The sequence below is a fragment of the Hyperolius riggenbachi genome, chromosome 4 (assembly GCF_040937935.1).
Source record: "Hyperolius riggenbachi isolate aHypRig1 chromosome 4, aHypRig1.pri, whole genome shotgun sequence".
In the NCBI taxonomy this organism is placed as follows: Eukaryota; Metazoa; Chordata; class Amphibia; order Anura; family Hyperoliidae; genus Hyperolius; species Hyperolius riggenbachi.
The window spans coordinates 263,991,943-263,999,676 of NC_090649.1; positions in this window are offsets into that span (position 1 = coordinate 263,991,943).

The window sequence follows — 7,734 nt, forward strand, 5'->3', positions numbered from 1 at the left end:
TGATTGGGCAAAGGTGGTTTAAAATCATGCCCCCTTTATAATGAAAAGCCTGCAAACGTAATGACAGCGCTGCTCGCCTCCTTGCATTACGATCCAGCCGCCGCTGCCACGGCCGAAGCTACAATGAGTGAGGGGCAGGCAGTTAGTGACACACACATAGACAGACACAGTCATTATGTACTGCTCTCCCCGCCCACCGGCCGCTGTATCCATGCCTGCACGCAGCACTGCAACTTGTAAACAGCAGCTGCGTGCATAGGCGGCGGGGGGGCAGTGCGATTGTCTCTGCTGCCCGCTGGAGTCCTGGGGAGACCACGTGGGTGGCCGCCAAGGGCATCAATTTGGGTGAAATTAGCTTGCCTGCACCGGTGTACCAGAGCCCTGATGTAGGGGAATCGGGATAGAGGAGGAGGACCAATCGAGCAGCACAGCCACACAGGTAGACAAAAAACATCTGCCCCGCCGATCCCTCTCCTGTCCTGTTCACTAAGCAGCCAACCCAGCATGTCTTTTCAAATGACAGGTGGGGACGGGGGCATTCGAAACAGCCCAGTAGGTAGGAGATAGCACTGCACTGTATAGTTACAGCTCCGCCCCGTCTGTATACTATTGGGCGCTCGAAGCTGTCTGCACACGTGTGACATAGTATGACAGACAGCAGTGTGTGACACAGTGCCCTGGTGGTCCCTGGAAAGTGAGAATGACTTGCAGTGGCACTCAGGCGACGAGGACACAGAGAGGCATAAAGAAACCCATAAAGTAAGTGACAGTGACAGTGTTTGTTCTTCAGCATGCGTGCTATGTCGATGTCATAATTGGTAGAGTCTCCAGATATGATTTCTCATAATAGCTGTGATGACAAGCCATTAAAGCGGACCTGAAAATAAAAAAAAATAAAAACAATCTAAGAGTTTCACTAACCTGGGGCTTCTGCCAGCCCCATGCAGCCATCCTGTCCTGCGCCGGTGCTCCACAATCCTCCTTTCTCCCGCCGCCAGCTAGTTTCGGTCGACTTGTAAGTCGATGGGCCACTGCGCCTGTGCGGCCCTGCCATGCGTAGCCTTGTTCGCCTCCCCCTTAGCCTGAACTTTTGCAGGACACTATTGCGGACAGAAACGCTAGCAAAGATACACGTGGCCAGAGCTGCGTAGGTGCAGTGTCCTCTCGGTGACACAGAAACTAGCTGGTGGCGGAGGACCGGAGGATCGTTGATGACCGGCGCTGGACATGACGGCTGCAAGGGGCTGGCAGAAGCCCCAGATAAGTGAAAATCTTTGTTTTTTGTTTTTTTATCTTCAGTTCCACTTTAAATCTGGAGACACTACCAGTACCAATTGGTCAGTGAGATGCCCAAGGTCCCACCACAATTCTGGCCTGTATGCAGCCATCATATTGTACAGTACTACAATGATCTCTAGTATGCCTACAGACCGTGTATAGCCAGATGAGTCATCAAATCTTGCTGACCATCTGGTGTTGTCCCTAGATGTGCTGGCTCATGTAGCCCGTTGTGTAATTTACTCACTGTTGAAAATGTCCCACTGAACTCCAATGAGCTCTCTGTGATCTCCTTTTTCTTCTCCTTCAGTGTGGAATTAATGTAATTGTGATGAGTGTGCCATTTGTATCAGTGGGTTGTAATCTGGTTACTACCTGTAGTAGCATTATGTCTGAAGAGTTTTTAGATTATTATTATTATTATTATTATTTAGTACTGACATCTTCCGCAGCTCTGTACAGAGTATATTATCTTGTCACTTAACTTTTTCAGTTTGCGAACGCAAATTTGCCACAAATGTTAACAAACCTGCGAATGCAAACCGCCATATACTTCAATGGGCAGGCAAATTCTAAAACCTATAGGGACTGTTTCTGGCCACAAAAGTAATGGAAAACTTGTTTAAAGAGGCCTAACACCTGAACCGTGGCATGCTGGAGGGGGATCCACGGCAAAAGTCCCACAAAAAATTACGTAGTTGACCCAGAGTTGTGTTTTAATCTCACTTGAATAAAAATGTCGCTCTCCGTAGAAGTAGAAAAACAAGCGGTAACACCCCTCCACCAAGGGTGGACACTTACGGTTGTTCAAAGCGGAGGTGCCAGATAAGGATGAAATAGTTAAAAACATTTAAAAAGGGGGGGGGGAGGTAGTGGTGGATACACAAGTAGACACACGGTCAGTTATTCAATGAAAAAATATCTTTATTCAAATAGACTCCATAGTAATAGCAACACGTTTCACGGGCAACATCCTGCTTCATCAGGTAGTATATGGAGCTTGTAAAGATCCAGCCGGGTATGAGTGCCCCCAAGCCCAGTATAGGTAGCCAGTTTAGTTGCCACCAGAATAGGTTATCCAGGTAGGTACCCCGGTATGAGTAGCCAGTATAGTTGCCCCAGTATAAGTAACCAGATAGGTGCCCCCAGTATAGGTAGCCAGTATAGTTGCCCCAGTATAGGTAGACAGGTAGGTGCACATGCCCCCAGTAGGTAGCCAGCCTGCTCCCCCTCCCTCCCTGTGGCCGCCGCTTGTCTTACCTTCTCTGCAACTGCCTCCTCTATGACAGTCCCAGGCTCCTCGCTAGCTGCTACACAAGACTTCAGAATCGCTGATTCTGAGGTCTTGTGTAGAGGCTAGCAAGGGGCTGAGGACTATCACAGAGGAGGCTGCCGACAAGAAGGGAGGAGAGGGAGGAAGGCTGTCAAAATGTTGCTCCATCCACACTGCCGCCTGATGCCAAACTTTCCCCTGGCGTCATGGGCAGCCCGGCCCTGGGAGTATCAGTTGTACAATACAGACAATTATTGCTAGCTTGCTAACTGAAGTATTTTTTGTCTACTAAGACTCTTCTCCCAGCAGTCTTCATACAACACTTGCAGCTGCAGGTCTTTCTGTACACACGCATTGCTAGCCTGTAAGTTGCAGCGGGAAGAGGGTCGTCAGAGCGCAGCAGCTGAAGGGGAGAAGAGAAAACAATTCTCCCAGCCAGCAACCATCCAAATCAATCTGCCGGGCTGATCACTGGCTGAGGTACCAGAAGGCATGTTGGGCTGCAGTACACTTGCTGGATACTCGTCATTATTGGCTGAGTTTCATCTAGCATGTGTACAAGGCTTATAAAACAAAAAAGAAAAACACTGCAGCACTGCAAAAGTAAGTGTGCTAGGGCTGAGTAGTCAATTAAAAAATAAGAGGCTGAATAGCACATATGCAGCATCTATCAGATTGTATCAAAAGTATAACAATTTTATTTAAACAATAAGTACACTTAACAATTAACATATAAAAACAATTAAAATGCCATAAAATCCTGTGGCAAACAAACAATGCTGCCCTTAATTATTCATACCCCTGGCAGATTTTTACTTTAGAAGTTACTTTTATTCAACCAGCAAGTACTTTTTTGACAGGAAATGACATATATGTCTCCCAAAAGATAATAAGATGATGTACAAGAGGCATTATTGTGGAAAAAAAACATTTCTCAGCTTTTATTTACATTTGAGCAAAAAGTGTCCAGTCCAAAATTATTCATACCCTTCACAAACTGTCGCAGTCTGTGGGAACATCCAAAGTTCTATACCATTCCAAAAAGTCCAAGCTGTTCAAAAGCATCCTAATTACCCTGATTAATTGGGAACAGCTGTTTTAATCAACTCAACAGGAGAAAAACAGCAGCTCTCTGCAGTTGATTTGTGGACAGTCATGGCTTAGACAAAGGAGCTCAGTGAGGACCTGCTCACAAGTCAGGAAAGAGCTACAAGGCCATTTCCAAATGTTTTCAAGTTACAGTGGCTACAGTGCAAAGTATTATTAAAAAATACAAGATGTTGCACACTTTGGAAAGTCTCAGGGGAAGTGGTCGGAAGCCAAAAGTTACACCTGTGCTGGCCAGGAGGATAGTAAGAGAGGTGAAAAAGAATCCAAGGGTCACAGGTCCATCCTGGTAAATCTGGTCTCTCCTGGGGGCAATGTCTCAAGGTAGACAATCCAAAGGACACTGCACACTGCTGGGTTCCACGGATGCAGACCAAGGAAGATGCCACTTCTCCAGACGAGGCACACAAAAGCTCGCTTGGCCTTTGCAAATGCTCATTTGAACAAAGAAGACTTCTGGTCTTCTGTGTTATGGTCAGATGAAACAAAAATTTAATTGTTTGGTCACAATGATGTTTTCTTCATTTGGCGTAAACACGAAAAAGTCTTAATCCCAAACAGCACCATCCCCACTGTCAAACATGGTGGTGGGAACTTAATGCTTTGGGGGTGTTTTTCAATTTTCAGCCAATGGACCAGGGAACCTAATCACAGTAAACGGCACCATACAAAAAGAGCAATACATGAGGATTCTCAATTACAACATCAAGCAGTTTGCAGAGAAACTTGGCCTTGGGCACCACTGTACATTTCAGCATGACAACAACCCAAAACACACAGCAAAAGTGGTGAAGAAATGGTTAGCAGATAACAAGATTAACGTTTTGGAGTGGCCCAGCCAGAGTCCTGACTTGAATCCAATTGAGAATTTGTGAAGGGATATAAAGATCAGGGTGATGACACGAAAACCCTCCAACCTGAAAGATTTGGACCTCATTGCTAAAGATGTAAAAATACCTGTGGAGACATGTAAAAAGCTGATCTGCAATTATAGGAAGCGTTTGATTGCTGTAATAGCCAATAAAGGCTTTTTCTATTGATTATTGAGAAGGGTATGAATAATTTTGGACTGGACACTTTTTGCACAAATGTAAATAAAAGCTGAGAATTTTTTTTTATACATTAACCTGCCTGGCAGTATGCCCGACACAGTGTCGGGCTTGCCACCGCACGGGATCGCATCGCCCCGGGAGGATTTTTTTAAAAATAAAATGTGTTACCTTTTGTTAAGCTAGCACTTCGCTAGCTAACTATGGTGCCCAAGTCCCTCCAGTCTCCTACATACCCCAGGGATCCCGCGATGGCGCAGCCTCCCAATCAGCACCCGGCTTCGCTATGGGGAGGATCGGAACTGCACATGACGTCGATGCATGTCCGATCGGCGCCATAGCGACGAATGATGCTAATTGGGAGGCTGCGGCTCTCGCAGGATCGCGGACGGGTGAGTGTTGCCCACGGCGATCAGGGGGCTCAGACCAGTGCCGGGGGACTTGGGGGCTACAGTTAGCTAGCCTAGTGCTAGCTAGCTAACATAAATAAAAAACATTTCATTAAATAAATCCCTCCCGCGGACGCAGCAACCGCATCTGTGTACCGTCAGGGAGGTTGCCTCTTGTAAATCATCTTATTATCTTTTGGGAGACACCTATGTCATTTCCTGTCAAAAAAAAGTACTTGCTGGTTGAATAAAAGTAACTTTAAGTCAAAATTTGCCAGGGGTATGAATTATTATTGGCAGCAACCCGGGTTCTGTAGAGTCTGCTCAATAATAAAGTGCAGTAGTGATCTGGAGCGTGCAAAATTAGCTCAATAATAATGATAAACGATTAACCCTCCTGGCGGTATAAAAAAATCCGCCAGGAGGGAGCGCAGCAGTTTTTTTTTTATTTTTTTTTTCTATATCATGTAGCGAGCCCAGGGCTCGCTACATGATAGCCGCTGCTCAGCGGCATCCCCCGCCCTCTTCGATCAGGAAATCCCGTTCAAAGAACGGGATTTCCTGGAGGGCTTCCCCCGTCGCCATGGCGACGGGCGGGATGACGTCACCGACGTCACTGACGTCGGGACGTCATTGGGAGTCCCGGGCCACCCCTCGGCGCTGCCTGGCACTGATTGGCCAGGCAGCGCACGGGGTCTGGGGGGGGGGCCGCGCGCCGCACCGGATAGCGGCGATCGGGCAAAGTGCTAGCTGCGTCCAGCAAAAAAAAAATTAAACAAATCGGCCCAGCAGGGCCTGAGCGGCACCCTCCGGCGGCTTACCCCGAACTACGTTCAGGGTTACCGCCAAGGAGGTTAAACCATGAAATAGTGAAAGATAATTCTAAATACATATCAACCAAAACCATTTCTGTGAGCAGGGCAGCCATCGGGGGGTACAAAAGGGACAGTAGTGTGGGGCCAAGGAAGGGTCTGGGGCCCAAACAGTGGTAGTGCCACTCAAGCCTCTGCTGGCAATTCTACCGTGGCATAACAGGAGTTGTGTGGTCATCTCCCTCTTCCCTCCTGCATGATTGGTGAACACGCATCAATGCAGGGGGGAGGGCGTTATGGACATACTGTGGCTCTGCCCCTCACAATCTACCTATTAGATTGTTATTTGGCGTGAGGGGGGCTCTGTAGGTTTGCCAAATATGGGGCCCAGAAAATTCTGATGGCGGCTCTGTCTGTGAGCAAGAAAGTGCTTAAAGAGACTCCGTAACAAAAATTGCGTCCTGTTTTTTTATCATCCTACAAGTTCCAAAAGCTATTCTAATGTGTTCTGGCTTACTGCAGCACGTTCTACTATCACCATCTCTGTAATAAATCAACTTATCTCTCTCTTGTCAGACTTGTCAGCCTGTGTCTGGAAGGCTGCCAAGTTCTTCAGTGTTGTGGTTCTGTGATGCATCTCCCCCCTCCAGGCCCCTCTCTGCACACTGCCTGTGTGTTATTTAGATTAGGGCAGCTTCTCTCTGCTCTATTATCTTTTACAAGCTGGATAAATCCTCCTCTGAGCTGGCTGGGCTTTCACATACTGATGAATTACATACAGGCAGAGCTGTCTGCACTCTGCAGTAAGAAACAGCCTGACACTTCAGTGGAAGATAGCTGCAGGGGGAAATAAACACACAAATGATCTCTTGAGATTCAGAAGGAAGGGTGTATACAGCCTGCTTGTGTATGGATGTATTTTCTATGTGTGGACATACTGTACATCAACCTACTTCCTGTTTTGGTGGCCATTTTGTTTGTTTATAAACAAACTTTTTAAAACTGTTTTTTAACCACTTTTAATGCGGCGGGGAGCGGCGAAATTGTGACAGAGTGTAATAGGAGATGTCCCCTAACGCACTGGTATGTTTACTTTTGTGCGATTTTAACAATACAGATTCTCTTTAAGTGAATTCAATGTGCAAGATGCAATTATATGCTGGGAAAACATAAAGTGTAACAAGATCCATACAACACATTATCTGGGTGGCATGGAGAACTGACCCTGCCACAGAGCTGTAGAAGAAAGGGAGCCCTTGGCAGACTACTCCACCGGTATAGCATTAGCAACAGTTATGCCGCTTTCTCCGGGGGCAGGCGGGGTCACCAGCAATCATCAGGCAAGAGATGCCAGAAGATATAGTGTCGGGCAGCAGTCACATGCACACACAGGAGCCATGTGTCACACGTGATCCCCATGAAGGGGATACACACAACTGCACAAATAAGGACTTTTTGGAAGAGTGCTACAACGCTGGAAAGCATAACAAGGAAGTAAATATATAATGCTTAGAACAAGAAAATGTATGTGTGCTCAAACTCCAAGTTAAACACTAACAAATCTGGCTTTGAAAATCTGGCCTAATTGGCTTATCATGAGGCATAGCTCATGCAAATATGCATTTGCTTTCGCATGCCAAACTATGCAGGGTCAAAAATCAATACCGCAAAGCGGTTGCCCTGCGGGAATTAGTTCATGCTACATTAGCACTATCCAGGAGCGCCACGGGGAGGCTTCCCAATGCCCCCAGAAGTAAATATATAAGGTGTCACAGGTCATAAAAAAAGCACTCGCCAAAGCACTTTGTATGAACAATAAGTCATGA